The sequence below is a fragment of the Panthera tigris genome, chromosome F3 (assembly GCF_018350195.1).
Source record: "Panthera tigris isolate Pti1 chromosome F3, P.tigris_Pti1_mat1.1, whole genome shotgun sequence".
NCBI lineage: Eukaryota > Metazoa > Chordata > Mammalia > Carnivora > Felidae > Panthera > Panthera tigris.
In genome coordinates this window covers 8929220-8946238 of record NC_056678.1, presented here as the reverse complement: position 1 = coordinate 8946238, position 17019 = coordinate 8929220, and the positions used below count along the sequence as shown (strand labels likewise).

The window sequence follows — 17019 nt, the reverse complement described above, 5'->3', positions numbered from 1 at the left end:
GGAAAAACATCAGTGAATCGGAAGATGAGTCAAATATTACGATCAAAAGAAGGAGAAAAAAATGATAGAAAATGAAGAGCATGTCAAATTTATAGGACATGCACAAATGAAAAGATTAATATACATGTAATTTATTTTTTAATGTTTATTTATTTACTTTGAGAGAGAGAGAGAGAGAGAGAGAGAGAGAGAGAGAGAGAGAGAGAGAACACGAGCTGGGGAGAGGTAGAGTGAGAAGGAGAGTGAAAATCCCAAGCAGGTTCCATGCTGTCAGTGCAGAGCCCAACTCAGGGCTCTATCTCACAAACCATGAGATCATGACCTGAGCCAAAATCAGGAGTTGGATGCTCAGCTGACTGAGCTACCCAGGCATGTAATTTAAATCTAAGTAGATAAATAGAAAAACGGGGCAATGGCGATATTTGAAAAGATGATTACAAAGAATTTTCAAAAACTGATCAAATACTGTAAGCTACTAATTTCTTAAAAATTCTGTGAACAGGGGCACCTGGGTGGCTCAGTCAGTTGAGTGTCCAACTTCGGCTCAGGTCATAATCTCACCGTTTGTGAGTTCAAGCCCTGCATTGGGCTCACTGCTATGGGTGCAGAGCCTGCTTTGGATCCTCTGCCCCCCTCCTCTTTCTTCTGCCCCTCCCCAACTTGTGTGTGCTCTCTCTCCCTCTCTCAAAAATAAATAAAAACATTTTTCAAAATGCTATGAACCTTAAGAAGAATCAATAAAAAGAAAACAACCCAGCTAGGTATATTATAGTAAAATTGCTGAAGACCAAACTCAAAGAGAAAACCTTAAAAAAAGATATATGATAAAAAAAGTATATTAACTGCAAGGAGATGTGGACAATAAGACTGACAGCTGAGAGCTGACTTCTCAACTGAAGTAACAGACATCAGAAGACAGAAAAATACCTTTCAAGGACTGGGGGCTAGCTTGGGGGAAAGGCACTAACCCATAACAAAGGTTGGAAACATACCAGAATGTGAGCAAATGGAATTAAAGTATACTATAGCTCTTGCATTGAGTTGGTAATGGTAAAAAATGGTAATTTACATTAGACTTCAATAATTCAAGGATGCATTTTATAAACTAAGGTAACTAATAGTATAATGGTAAAAGAATGTGTATCTAGCCAGCTCACATGGGGAGAAATGGAAAAATAAATAATACCAAATCCACCTAAAGGAATATAAGAGAAGGAAAATATAGAGCAGAATGGGTAAATAGAAAACAAATGGTTTTAAACTAAATTTATCAATAACATCAAATGTAGATAAACTATTCAATTGAAAAAAAAAAAAACAGTTCAGCTGAATTAAAAATATATATATATATCACATGCTGCTTACAAGAGACACACCTGAAATAACAGAATATACAAAGGTTGAAAGTAAAAATAGGAAATACATATACCACAAGAATACCCATCATAGTATTTCGATCAGTCTCAAAGTAGACTTTTGCAAGAAGAACCACTTGAGATGAAATGGCTATTCTCAATGATAAAAGAGTTAATCCATAAGGAAGATAAAACATTTTAAAATTTGTGCACAATTAATAAACAGCCTCAAAACATATAAAGAAATTAGTGGGAGATTCAATTCTTTTATCCAGGAATGAATACAGCAGACAAACAAGAACAATCAGTAAGGAGATACAACATAAAAAAAAAATGTAATTACAAATTTGATCTAGTTGACCTTTTAGAACATTGCAATCAATAACTATATAATAACATTCTTTCCAAGTACACAATGTATCAAAATTAACATATAATGGTCCATATGCTATTTCAAAGGTTTGAAATTATAGAGCATATTTTTTAACCTTAGTGGAATTAAGCTAGAAATGACTAAAAATCTCACTAGAAAACACCACATGCTTGGAAAATAGGCTGTACATTTGATAACTCATAAGCAAAGAAGAAATCATAAGAGGGATTAGGAAATAGTTTGAACGAAATTATAATGAAAATACTATACCTCAATACTTAGACGTTTTCTACAAAGTTGTGCTTAGAAAATAATTTACATCCTTTATGGGGTGCCTGGTTGAACATCCGACTCTTGATTTTGGCTCAGGTCATGATCTAATGGTTCATGGGATCCAGCCCTACATCAGTCTACACTGCCTAGGATTCTCTCTTCCTCTCTTCTCTCTCCCCCTTCCCCATTCTTTCTCTCCTCCCCTCAAAATAAATAAACTTTAAAATAAAAAGAGAAAAAATTACATTCTTTAAAAATATATTAGAATAAGGACTGAAAATCAATGATAAAAGAATATCAAGAAATTTTAAAAGAAGAGCATATTTAATGCAAAGAAAGTATTAAAGGAAACAAGAAATAAGTATAAGTTAATATAACTGAAACAAAGGCACAATAGAGGGATACAAAAAAAGTGGTTCTCTGAAAAGACTAATATAACTAATAAACACTTGGCAATATTAATCATGAAAAAATAAAAGGCAAAAATAAATATTATCAACAATGAAAGATGAGATTTTACTACAAATCCTGTAGATGTTAAAAAGATAAGAATGGACTATTTTGAGAAGCTGTGTGCCACTAAATTTGAAAATTTAGGCAAAATGGACAAATTACTAGAAAAATACAAGCTAACCAAAATGATCCCTCCAAAACATAAAAATATGAATAATCCTAACACCTATGACTTAAATAGTCTGCCTTTCTTTCTCTCTCACTCTCTGTCTCCCTCCCACCCCCTTCCTTTGCGTCTTTCTATGACTTTGCCTGGTTCTCTTCTACTGCAGATGTATCTCCTATAGGTGGGGGGGGGGGGGGGGGGGGGGGGAGGTGGAAGAATGGCAATGGCTACAGAGACTACAGGTTTACCTCATCTCAGCTAGTGAGGCTCCCAAATGAGAGAACTTGTCTCTTATGGCATTAGAATATAAAACCCCAGGGAAACAGGTGTGAAAACTACACGTGTCACATTCTACCCCTAGAGTTGGGGTGAGGAGTGAGGTGGGGATATTTGGCAACCTCACGAGAACCAAACAGAAAGACAGATGGCTGGTTCCCCAAAAGAAAACAGGGTACTGCTTCCAGAAAAAAGAGAAAGGAGGCTGAGAATGAAAACAACAGCAGATGTCTACTGTATTTCTCTTAATGATTCCCAGTCCTGAAGTATTAACAATATGCATAGCTATGCTGTTTTTTCCTGACATCAGTAAGAGTCAGAATTACGTTTTGAACCTCAGATGAGGAAAAGCACTGCCATCACACAGAACATGGGTCATGTAGCATTCAGTGTTTTTATCTTCAAAATGTGGGTGCCCCTTTTCTGTGTGAAGACTGAATAAAATTATATGATGTATAAATCTTTAGATATGGGTATTAAATGCTATGCAGATTTTATTGAGATTATTAGTAACAACTCCAAAGCCTTGGTTCCTTCAGTTAAGGGAACCACTGAAATTAATCTCAGGTGTGGATAAATCACACCCCCAAATCTAAAATAAACAGCATTAAGAGATTATTTGAAAAAGGTTATGGTTTAAAATTATAAAAACTTTTTTTTTAATTTTTTTTAACGTTTTATTTATTTTTGAGACAGGGAGAGACAGAGCATGAACAGGGGAGGGTCAGAGAGAGGGAGACACAGAATCTGAAACAGGCTCCTGGCTCCGAGCTGTCAGCACAGAGCCCGACGCGGGGCTTGAACTCACGGACCGCAAGATCATGACCTGAGCCGAAGTCGGCCGCTTAACCGACTGAGCCACCCAGGCGCCCCTAAAAACTTTTTTTAAGTTTATTTATTTATTTTGATATAGAGGGGAGGAGAGAGTCAGAGATAGACAGAGAGAAAGAATCGCAAGCAGGCTCTCAATGTCAGTACAGAGCCTGAAACAGGACTCAAATTCATGAACAGTGAGATCATGACCTGAGATGAAATCAAGAGCCGGATGTTTGACTGAGCCACCCATGCACCCCTAAAATAATAAAAACTTTGTGAGACTCACATCAATGTGTTAGTCAACTATTTCCTTGGCCCTACCATAATATATTCTTTCCATCTCCTTCTTATGATTAAAAAAACCCTTTTAGGGGCGCCTGGGTGGCTCAGTCGGTTAAGCGTCCGACTTCGGCTCAAGTCATGATCTCGTGGTCCGTGAGTTCGAGCCCCGTGTCGGGCTCTTTGAAGACGGCTCAGAGCCTGGAGCCTGTTTCAGATTCTGTGTCTCCCTCTCTCTGACCCTCCCCGTTCATGCTCTGTCTCTGTCTCAAAAATAAATAAACGTTAAAAAAAAATTAAAAAAAAAAAAACCTTTTAATGATACATGTGAGCAGAAAAATACATATGCCTTAAATGTAAAACTCACTGGGTTTTCATAAACTACACACATACATGTAACTAACAGCCAGATCAAGTTCTTCCCATAACTTGATCATATGGAAGATCTTTCAGATTGACAAACTCAGGTTGAAGTTAAGCAACTCATATTCTAATCTTAAAAATGCACTGTTTGGGATGCCTGGGTGGCTCAGTTGGTTGAGCATTCAACTCTGGATTTTGGCTCAAGTCATGATCCCACAGTCATGGGTCAAGCCCTGTGTCAGCCTCCATGCTGAGCATGGAGCCTGCTTAGGATATTCTCTCTCTCTCTCTCTCAAATAAAATTAAAAAAAAAATTTTTTTTAATGTGTTATTTGATTTTAGGGTCTTCCTTATATCCTTTCTGCTATTTTTCCTCATCTAGAAGCTAAGAGCAACATATGCCCCACCTGTGTCACACTTCAGTTCTAGGACTATACTGCAGGTAACCAAGTCCCTCTCCCTAATAAACTTGTCTCTCCTTTGGTGTCCCTCTCAGCCTACACGAGCTTTATCTAGTCACCCTGGCTCACTGCTCAGTTTCCACCCATCCTCTGAATGCCTGCATTGCCCAAGACGGAATCCTGTCCTCAACTTTCCCAACTTCACACATTCGCATTCAATTCTCCTTCTCTGGCCAATTTCATCTGATCAGTTTAGTGCTGTGACTCTCAAGGGTAAATCCAAATCCTGACTGTTCTCCCCAGCTCAGTCCAAGATTTTCAACTGCCAGTTCAAGTCCTGTTGATAAATCAAATATGACCTATCAAAAACAAATTCATCTTTCCTCCCCAAACTTTCTCCTTATTTCCTATTCTTTATTTCAATTATCACTTTGTGACCCAGGTAAGGAATCTTGAAATGATCAACTCTCCCTGGCTCATTTGCCAAGACTTGTTCTTTCTACTACCATAATGTCCTCTGAAATGAAATACCTCTTTCCCTCCATTCCTCCCCCACTCCTCTAACTCAGTTCTTCCTCTCCTGCCAGCACTACTACAAATGTTTCCTGACTGGCCTGCTAGTCATCAGTCTCATTTCTACAACCCATCTCCCATTCTCTAATTGATTTATTTTCCTAATGCATGTCAGATCATGGCAGGCTTCTGCTTCAGCCATTTTGCATTAGAGGCAGAATAAAGACCAAACTCCTTAGCCTGGCAACCTGCCTCATTTCCAGAACTTTCCACTATGAAATAGCTTCATACAATTTGAATTTGATCCTACAGGATCATTGCTCCTACATTTTAATAATACTATGCTTTTGTTTCTAATGTTCTGCCTCTTCTCTACTTACTACAACAGTATGTATCCTTCAAAGTAAGGCAAGTATAATCCTCACAGAATAAATCACTCCATTTCAGAATCCAGAGCTTAAAAAAATACATACATTAAAACTTAAAAAGTACAACAATTTTGTGTATACTTCGTGCCAGCATCCTAATAGACATTTTATATAATTCATTTAATCATCATAGCAATGCTGTATTTTAGAGGTGACAACAAACTTGGGTTCATTAGGATTGAATGATTCACCCCAGATCTTACTGTGTCAGACAAATACAGGAACCAGAAACAAAATTCAGAATTATATGACTCCAAATTCAATTTTCTTTATATTCTGTAGAAAAAATTCTATTAAGTGGTTGTCTATTCAACTTGCCCTAAGGAGAATGTATGTTCTCAGATTGCTGAGAATATGAATTATTTAGTTTTGTCCCCTCCCTAAACTTAGCATACACACACACACACACACACACACACACACCCACCCTAGCTGGGTTTCTTTCATAACAATCTGACTCAGTAAATGTTGAATAAATGAATGGATACTTTGCCAGGATCCATTCACAAACATCTACTCAGTTTTTATGATAGATATTAACAATAAAAGAGCTATATTTATCCCTGTGGAACTCACAAACATAGAGGACAACAAAAGTAAAACAACATCACTTGGTATAGTTATTAGTCTAGAAGTAGCTCACATATGAGGCAAACCTACTTTTAATATGTATTCCCCTTCCCTAATAAGAAAACAGGTCTCTCTAATTATCAAACTAATTTGAGCGATAGCACCAAAAATAGAAGGAATCTAGCACAGAGATGGGTCCATTCTGAAATGCTTTGTTCTGAACACTCAGCATGTAATCTTGCTGCTTAGAAGATCTTTTACCTTTTATCCATGTATCTTTATCATTCAAACCCAAGGCCATGGTTCCATTCTGCAATATCTTCCTCTCTCTCTAGAAGAATCTGTATTTTTGGCTGCCATACCTTCCTACTGGGATCTTGGCACCTGCTTCTTTTCAAACTGGGTTCTCCAGTTTTCCTTTGATGATCATTCCTCACATGAGCACTGAGTGTCCTAAATTATAACCTTTCAGCAGATTTATTTCTGCTTACACCAATCAAACTAAGATTCTGTGATTTAAAATCAAGAATCCTGCCTGATACAATCCCAGTCTTCTGATTGACATATACAGGGCAATCACAAAACCAGTGTGCTAATCCCAACAATTCTATTTTTTTTTTTCTGTTAAAATATAGCATATGGATGCCAGAAGAAGAGAAAGTTGGAGAACAAAAAGGCCAGACTGTTGTGTTTGTTTGCCAAGCTCTGGAACATTCTTTTTTTTTTTTTTTTTCACTTTTTGATTATTTTTCTGGAATATTCTCTTATCCTATAGGCCATAAGAGAGGTTGAGATAGGTGAGATATGATAAGCGAGTTCTTAAAATATATAGCACATATCACAAATTTGCAATGGGTATTGTACAATCTTGGTGAATAAAGGAGAAATTCATCTAGCAAAATTTAAAATTAAAGTAACTATAGCATTCTTTTTCTTAATGTTTGAAAAGCTAATTAATTGTGGTGCCTGCCAATTTAGAATAGACATGTTTAAAGACAAAAGAATCTAATTTAGAGAACTCTCTACAAAAGTCAGCTAGATTTATCAACAAAAGAGAAGAGACTATTGTCTCAAATGTCTTTGTGTTGGTTTTTTTTCCTATCCTCTACCAAAAAAAAAAAAAAAAAGAATGAGTATATTAAAAGACATGCTAATGGTAGAAGTTTTCACTAATGTTTTAAATTGGCTTTTTATAAAGCAACAATTACATGAACTATAAAATGGATAATATACAGAGGATCGTTAACGAAATACCCTGAGAGCTTCAAAATGACTTACAGTAAAAATTCATATTTGAACATCTTGCCATCAGAAATGCTGAGTGTAAAATAATATCCACATTAATAATATAAATATAGGTACACAAAAGAAAAATTATTTAAAATAGATTCGTCTCTTTTTATCTATGATCATGAAATTCAAGAATCAATAATGGATTCATTCCAGTTCCCTAAATTCATTTCAGTCATTATTTTTGAACTTTTTTGCTTAATTAATGAACTAATTAGCTCATTGAGAAAAAGCAAGTAGTATGATAGAATGGCCTATCTTGAATATTTTCCTGACCCTAACTTTGAAGAAATTCCATAAAAAAATCACCATAGGGGCCCACCAGTAATGAGAGGTAAAGAGACTTGATAACTCACAGCCTGGAGGAATGGAACAGTGGATGAGGTATGAAGACAGCCGACATCTCACAGCTGTAAGTTCCGAAAGGGCAGACCTCCGCCGGCCGACTCCATCTTGTTCTGTGTCCTCCACCTTGACCACGCCTCCTCCCCTTGAGTAACCTCCCGCTCACCCCTTCAGACTTCCCGAACAGGACTCCGACCCTTCCCCAGCCAATCGGCCGAGGCCACGACCCTTCCCCAGCCAATCGGCTGAGGCCACAGCCATTACCTCACCAACTGCCCCTAGACCCCTATAAAACCTTTGTGCTTTTGAAACTCGCTCTCTCTCTCCGGCATCTCACCCCTGCGTCGGTACAGGTAAGGGATTGAGCTCGAGCTAGCTTGAATGAAGGCTCTTTGCTTTTGCGTCGGACTCGGCTCCCTGGCGGTCCTTAGGGATCACGAATTCTGGGCATAACATTTGGGGGCTCGGCCTGGGATCCCCAAGACCCCCAAGGGATCCCCCGACCCGGAGAGCCTGACTGGCCACGGTTACTGTCTGTTCGTTCCATCTTTTCTGTGTGAGCTCATTTCTGAAATTCTGGTAGTGCCCGACGCGGTCTAAGTGGCCGCACTGGAGGACCACGGGCCGGGTGTTTTGGAAGACGTTCCAATCCTCCCTCTTGGAGGGATGTGGAATCCCCTCATCGGTTTTGGAGAGACGTGGAATCCCCTCAAAGGTCTGAGACGAGGCGGGTCGCTCCCGCTGGTCGGCGTGAGGCCGTCCTCTAGCTTTCGGTTTTGGAGGGACGTGGAATCCACTCAAAGGTCTGAACTAGCTTTCAGTTTTGCTTCCACGGAGTTGGAAGACTGTTTCTAAGGGCCCTCTGTTTGTTTCTGTGTTTCTCTGTTTTGTTCTGTGGACTTACTGGATGGACGTTATGGGACAGACTCAGACTACCCCTCTACCCACCCTCTTGGCTTAAGCCCTTCCTAGCCCCGCTCCCTCCGGAGCCAAAGCCCATTCTTGCTTTACAGGGGACAGAGAAGAAGGAAAACAAGAAAAGTCTTACCCAGCCTTCAGCACCCCTCTACCTTGTCCTACGGGGGGGGGGGGGGGGAGGGGGGGACTGAAGAAGAATTAATTGTTCCTCCCCCGTATAACCCCCCTAGGATGTCAGAAGAACACCATCCTCCCCCTCCGGGGGAGACAGACGCTGTTCCGAGAACAGGAGGCGCAAACGCTCCAGTGGGAAGCCCGCCCTTTACCAGACAAAGGGCTCAGAGGGAGCAATCTGCCTCTGCCGCCGATTCCACTATTCTGCCCCTGCGAGACACCGGACCCCCAGACGCGGAGGGGAATCAGCCTCATCACTATTGGCCTTTCGCCACTAGTGACCTCGACAATTGGAAAGCTCAGAATCCTAAGTTTTCCGAGAAACTGGCAGGGCTTATTGATTTATTAGACTCTGTACTTTTTACTCATCAACTCACGTGGGACGATTGCCAGCAGCTTTTGCAGGTCCTGTTCACGACTGAGGAAAGAGAATGAATCCTCAATGGGGCCCGAAAACTAGTTCCGGGTGCAGACGGGAATCCCACCACCAACCAGGCTGATAGATGCCTCCTTCCCCTTAACTTGGTCCCAGTGGGATTTCAACACGGCAGAAGGTAAGGAGAGGCTCCGGGTCTACCGCCAGACTCTAATGGGGGGGGGGGGGGCTCCGAATGGCTGCTAGAAAGCCAACCAATTTGGCCAAGGTAGGAAATGTACAACAGGGAAAAGATGAACCTCCGGCTGCCTTTTTAGAATGGATCATGGAGGCAGGCATTCTGTACCTATACCCCCATGGATCCAGAGGCTCCGGAAAGCAAGGCAGCTGTTATCATGGCCTTTGTAAACCAATTGGCCATAGACATTAGGAGAAAATTACAGAAAATAGATAGACAAGGAGAAAAAAGTCTGCAGGACTTACTGGTGGTAGCCGAAAAGGTATATAATAACCGGGAGCCTCCTGAGGACAAGCAGGCTCGTGCCATGGCGGCTGCCAGCAGTAAGCAGACTCGAGACCTGGCCAGAATACTACTGGCTACCACTGCTGACTTCCCCGAGGAACGAGACCGCTGTCGCCGGCAGACAATGCAAGAAAAGGTAAAGGAACCACCAAGGGGGGGAAGCAAAGGCTGCAGAAAGATCAGTGCGCATACTGCAAGGAGATAGGTCATTGGGACCGAGATTCTCCATAAAGGGCCGGCAGGAAGGGAAGCAAGACTGATCGAGTAAAATCCTAGAGTTGATGAACTGAGTGATTAGGGGAGTCGGGGTTCGGACCCTCTCCCCGAACCCAGGGTAACTCTTAAAGTGGAGGGGACCCCTGTTGACTTCCTCGTCGACACCGGAGCGCAACATTCGGTCCTCTGCACCCCACAAGGAAAACTAGCCAGCAAGAAGTCCTGGGTACAAGGGGCAACTGGTATGAGCCAGTATTCATGGACTACCCGAAGAACGGTAGATTTGGGGACTGGCCGGGTATCCCACTCCTTTATGGTAATACCAGAATGGCCCTACCCACTGTTAGGATGGGACTTATGACCAAGATTGGAGCTCAGATAACTTTCAGACAAGGGGGGCCTCAGGTCACCGATCGCAAGGGCCACCCCATCCAGGTCCTGACCATGAAACTGGAGGATGAATACCGCCTCCACCAGGAGGCGACCCCCAGAGAGAGGATAATATAGACAGATGGCTACGAGAATTCCCCTCGGTTTGGGCAGAGACGGGGGGGGGGGGAGGGGGGAATAGGACTAGCCGCTCACAGGACCCTGGTCCTGGTAGAGCTCAAGCCAGGAGAGAGTCTGGTAAGGATCAAACAATACCCCATGTCTCAGGAGGCCCAGAAGGGGATCCAACCACACATCCGGAGACTACAAAGCCTAGGGGTACTAGTTCCTTGCCAGTATCCCTGGAACACCCCCCTACTGCCGGTCAAAAAGCCTCACACAAATGACTACCAACCGGTACAAGACCTCTGGGAAGTAAATAAGAGGGTCGCGGACATACACCCAACTGTTCCCAACCCATATACTCTCTTGAGCTCCTTGGCACCCTCCAGGGTCTGGTATACTGTACTAGATTTAAAGGACGCCTTCTTCAGTCTGCCGCTGGCACCCCAGAGCCAACCCCTGTTCGCCTTCGAGTGGCATGATCCAGAGGAGGGCTACAGTGGGCAACTCACCTGGACACAGCTACCTCAGGGAATCAAAAATTCGCCCACCATCTTCGACGAGGCACTACACGAGGACCTGGGTGAGTACAGAAGGGAGCACCCTGGCCTCACCCTCCTACAGTACGTAGATGACATCCTGATTGCTGCCGACACGGCCAAAGACTGTGAGCGAGGGACCCAGGACCTGCTGGCTACCCTGGGGGCCTTAGGGTACCGGGCATCCTCGAAGAAGGCTCAGATATGCAGGGAGAGGGTAAGTTACCTGGGATCTATCCTGGAGGGCAGACAGGGGCAGTTATCAGATGCCAGAAAAGAAACTGTCCTAAAGCTCCCTACTCCCACCTCCCGAAGAGAAGTAAGGAAATTCCTAGGATCAGCCGGCTATTGCCGCCTCTGGGTTCCAGGTTTTGCTGAGATCGCCAGGCTCCTATATGAAGCTACCAAAGAGGGGAAAACATTTAAGTGGGCTGAAAAAGAAGAAACTGCCTTTAATCAGTTAAAAAAGGCCCTCCTAAGTGCCCTAGCCCTGGGCCTACCAGACATTACGAAGCCCTTCCCCCTCTTTGTAGACGAACACAAGGGAATAGCAAAAGGGGTTCTAACTCAAGCCTTAGGCCCCTGGAACCGCCCGCCCGGTGGCTTACCTGTCCAAGAAACTAGACCCAGTGGCTGCCGGCTGGCCGCCATGCCTAAGAATTATTGCGGCGACAGCACTCCTAGTCAAGGACGCAGACAAACTGACCCTAGGACAAGAGATCTGGATCACGACCCCACACGCCATTGAAGGGGTCCTGAAACAGCCTCCTGATAGATGGATGAGCAACACACATGTGACTCATTACCAGAGCCTCCTACTCAACCCTCCACGGGTGCGGTTCCACCCCAGTGCAGCCCTCAATCCTGCAACCCTGCTGCCCGACCCTGACCTAGGTGCTCCACTACATGACTGTGTGGGAATCCTGGAAAAAGTACATGGATTCCGGACAGACCTGACCGACCGGCCCCTCCCCGATGCCGAGGCTACTTGGTTCACTGATGGCAGCAGCTTTGTGCGAGATGGACACAGGAGTCACAGCGGATCAAGAAACTCCCCATGGCCCAGGAGAGAAAGGGATGGTGGTATACAACTAACAAGGAGCTCGTGCTGCCAGACCGGCTCAGAGTCTCAATATTAGAGCTCAGGAATCAAGATTCACCAACAGGACACCAAAATAGAGCAAGCTGTATCTGCCTGCAAGACCTGCCAACTCACCAACGTGAGAGCCACATCAAATAAAAAAGGAACCAGGCTCAGAGACACCAGACCGGGAGCCCAATGGGAAGTCGACTTCACTGAAGTCAAACCAGGAAAGTATGGTTATAAATATCTTGTAGTATTTACAGACACCTTCTCTGGCTGGGTGGAGGCATACCCAACCAAGCATGAAACGGCTCAGACGGTGGCTAAGAAGCTACTAGAAGACATCTTACCCAGGTATGGTTTTCCTGCCATGATAGGATCAGACAATGGACCAGCTTTTATCTCGCAGGTAATGCAGGCAGTAGCCAAGGCAGTGGGGGCCCCAGAGCTCAATACAGGTAGAAAGAATGAATAGAACCCTAAAAGAGACCCTTAACAAATTAACCATGGAGACTGGCAGGGACTGGGTGACTCTCCTACCGTATGCCCTTTACCGGGTTAGGAACACTCCTTACACCTTGGGTTTTACTCCCCATGAGATCATGTTTGGCAGGCCACCCCCTATTATTCCCAACCTTCGAGCTGAACTTCTTGCTGAGTTTAAAGATCAAGAACTTTTTCTTTCCTTGAGAGGGCTCCAGAGGGTGCACGAGGACATTTGGCCGCGCCTCCGTGCCATCTACGAGGCTGGCCCGACCCCGACACCTCATCAGTACAGGCCGGGAGACTGGATCTACATCAAGAGGCACCACCGAGAGACCCTCGAGCCACGCTGGAAGGGACCCTACATCGTGGTGCTGACAACCCCCACCGCTCTCAAATCATCACGACCTGGGTCCATCACACCCACGTTCGGCCAGCGGACCCCTCCTCGATCCGGAAGGACTTCGTCACACGATGGTCCATCAGTCGGGACCAACACAACCCGCTCAAGCTCAAGCTACAGCGCATTCGACCCACCTAATATTGGTAACTCTGTTAACTCTGCTTGTCATTGCTCATGCTGCCGGGAGTCCCCACACCCCCCAAAACATCACCTGGCAGATCACAGACACCAGCTCGGGGACAATACTTAATCAGACCTCCCAGAGCCACCCCAGGGACACTTGGTTCCCAGAGCTTTGTGTAAACCTCCAAACTCTGTTCCCCTTGTCACCATAAATGCAGCCGGTCCCATGATTGGGTCCGTAAGCTACATGACAAGGGGGGAATGAAAGGGCGGACCTACGTTGGCCAACTCCATCTTGTTCTGTGTCCTCCACCTTGACCACACCTCCTCCCCTTGAGTAACCTCCCGCTCACCCGTTCAAACTTCCCAAACAGGACTCCGACCCTTCCCCAGCCAATCGGCTGAGGCCACAGCCATTACCTCACCAACTGCCCCTAGACCCCAATAAAACCTTTGTGCTTTTGAAACTCGCTCTCTCACCGCTGTGTCGGTGCAGGTAGGGGATTGAGTTCGAGCTAGCTCGAATAAAGGCTCTTTTGCTTTTGCATCAGACTCGGCTCCCTGGTGGTCTTTGGGGATCACAAATTCTGGGCATAACAGCTCAAGCTGAAAATCCTGGCTGTAATTTCTGTATTCATATCCCCATGTCTAACTCATTAGCAAATTCACTTTACTCACCCCCAAAACACACCTGAGAGACATCGATTTCTCTCCATTCTCCCTGGTACCACACACCATTATTAAGGAATGAACTTATACACCAGCTTCTTAACTGGTCTTCTGTTGCCACTGTTACCCACCTGCAATCCATTTTCCACATGACCCAAGAATGAACTTCTAAAAACCTAATCGGATGGTTTCACCTCTCTTCTAAAAACTTCTCATTGGCTTCCCATACTCTCAGCATAAATTAGAAGTTTCTTACTTTGACTTAAAAATCCATGTTACATGAAACTCCCATCTGTGTACTCAATCTTATCCCTTATCACCACCTTTTTCTCCTACCATACTCATCCCACTGGTCTTCAGTTCTTCAACTGCACTGAGCGACTTCCTCCTCAGGACCTGTGGACCGCCTATCATTCTGCTTGGAACTCTTATTCATCGCCTTTACCTGTCAATCTTTATTTAAATGTTACTGCCTTGGAGAGGTCATGTGTCCAGCCTATTTAACATAATCTCCAGTCATGTTACATGGCTGAATCGTAACTGTCTCCATAGCACTTAATGCTGTCTGATATTTCTTTCTTTCCCTCTTTCTTCCTTCCTTCCTTTCTTTCTCTTTCTTTTTCTTTCTTTCTTTTCTTCCTCTTCTCGCTCTCTTTTTCTTTCTCTTATGGATTAAATATCTGTGTGCCCCTCCCCCAATCCCAACTTCATAAGTTGAAGACTTAATGCCCAGTATGATAGTAAGAAAAGGCAATGGGAGAACAGTGAGAAATCAGCCATTTTCAAACTAGGAAGAGGCCTTACTAGGAAACCAACTGGCCAGCACCTTTATCTTAGATAGCCCAGTCTCTGGAAATGTGAGAAATAGTGTTCTGCTGTTAAGCCACCCAGTCTATGGTATTTAATATGGCAGCCCAAAGTGACCCACTCTCTTTTCTTCCTCCTCCTTTCTCTCCCTCCTTCCCCCTCTCTTTCTTTCCTTTCCACTTTTCTAAAAGTTAAGAAACATGCATGTATTTTTTTTCCCCACCATTGTTCCAGGAACAGAGTGTATACTTAAAAATGTGTGTGTATAGTTTACATGTTGATGTCACAGAGACGTCTACAAAATTCAATTGTTCACTTAGTGAATATTTATCAGGCACCTATATAACCAGGGATTGGAATATGAGACAGACAAAGTCACTGTCTTTATGCAGCCCACACCTAGCTGGAGGAGACAGAGAACAAGCAAGAAAATTCCAGCCCGTGATAACTGCTGGGAATGAAATTTAAAAAGTAATAGCAAAAAAGTTATGACAGACTCATTCAAAAGGGTTCATTAGCTGAACCCACCAAAATAATCAAGTGAGATGTAAAAGTGTTTTACAATTTTATATCTCATTCTGCTGTATCTCTAACACAAACAGAAGCAGCTAACTGGCCATAAACTACACTCAAGTGGAAGGTTCAGTGAATTGCCACTGGGGGAAAAAGGTAGATTAGAAAGTAGACTGACTCTTCTAAGGTTTTAAGTAGAACCCCTATTATCGTTGCCTTCTGTTTTTTCTCTAAAATAAAAAATGAGGAATAATTCTTGCATTTTTCTGAGGACATAATTCTTCTGATTTAGCCCTTGCCCCATACCATGCATCTCATGCCCATGTCTGAGCCAAACACTGGCCATCAGAATGGGATTGCTGCAACAGGCTTAGTGATGTCATGAACCTGGAGACGTTTGCAAACCACAATGGGATTCTGTTGCTGTAAGAGGGACAAAGGGCTCTGATTCTGTCTGCTTTGCTGTGTGTGTGTTTTTCTCCCAGCACCTGTCTCAGACCTGCCGCCTCAGTGACAATGAGCATCTCAATGAGCTGGTTTAATTTTAATCCTCACCCTTCCCAGTTGGCCTTGTCCCTATGCAGCTTCCTCTGCCATAACAAAGAGAAACATTGCAGGTGAAAGGTATACCACCATGCCTTCCCTATTCCACCCCTCTGTCCCTCCCCAGCCCCATGTCAAAACCAGAAAAAAGATCCTGAAAATCTTCATAACACTGCAATACTCTTGTTCTTTTCCAATCAGCCTATGTGGTCTGGCAAACAAAGGGAGGAAACCTTGAGAGATTTAAAAACATAATTAGCAGAGAGATCTTCAGGAATGGTAAGGGGACCCTTGATTGTTTTAACATTACCAGACAGTGAAAGAACTTGCTGAGAGGCCTTGGAGCCAGCGTTGGAAACCTGTAAACACTCAGGCAGGACAGAAGCTTCTCTGAAGGCAGAGAGCCTATCTTCACCAACACCATGTCCCGAGTGCGAAACCCATTTCTTACAGCATATAGGCTGAATGATGATAATTCTGTGGCTTTTTACCTATAATGATGATAATACAAATTCTGTGGCTTTTTACCTATCAAGCATCTAGCCCCATAGAAAACTAATTATAAAATCGGTGTCAACCTGGTGGTCCATGGCAGGGCACTGTGTGAGGCACTGTTCAATCTGACACTTTCAGCAGTGACTTGACAACCTGGGGCACACAGATGACACACTTATTATCTGTGAAATAACACACAGCTCAGAGGAACACAGCATGAATTGGGCAGGAGCATCTTGGTCCAGATAAGAGGACATAATGAAATTTTAACAAGATGGTATTTAGTAAACCCCAAAATTATCTTAAAAATGAAACAAAAACTCTACAAGAATGAAAGGGCAGAATGTGATTGAACATCAATATGATTACAACTTAGGAGTTTTAATTGACTATTAATAACAGTAATAATAATCATGACAGTAATAGCAGCTAACATTTATCAAGGGTTTACCATGTACTGGGCACTGTTCTCATCATTTAAAATGTATTATTAACTCATTTAATCTGTACAACACCCTTGAAGTATCAGTATCCTCATTCTACAGGTGAAGAAACTGACACACAAAGACATAAAGTAACTGAAAATTAATCAATAGCGTAATGTGATTGTCAATCGTATTAGTATTAGTGTTATCTTAGGTATTATTAAAGAATGGTGCCCAGAACAAGAGAATCAGTGACATCAGACTGCACTTAAATTGTTGTATTCTGTTCTGGGCTCTGAGAAAAGCAACGACTTTGAAAGAAAAAAGTAAGTGGA

The 17019-nt window shown here is 43.2% G+C and overlaps 1 protein-coding gene across 8 annotated transcripts in view; it reads right to left on the bottom strand.

The window, feature by feature from the left end:
• Positions 1–17019, bottom strand: part of RGS7 (regulator of G protein signaling 7) — a 516778-nt gene that overhangs the window by 354941 nt on the left and 144818 nt on the right. For 2 of the 8 annotated variants that reach the window (XM_042976054.1, XM_042976053.1), the window contains exon 1: positions 7913–8036. The exons of the other annotated variants lie outside the window; for them this stretch is intronic. The gene's annotated coding sequence lies outside the window, so the exon portion shown is untranslated. Of the gene's footprint in view, positions 1–7912; positions 8037–17019 lie in introns of those variants that run through there. 8 annotated transcript variants of the gene reach the window in all.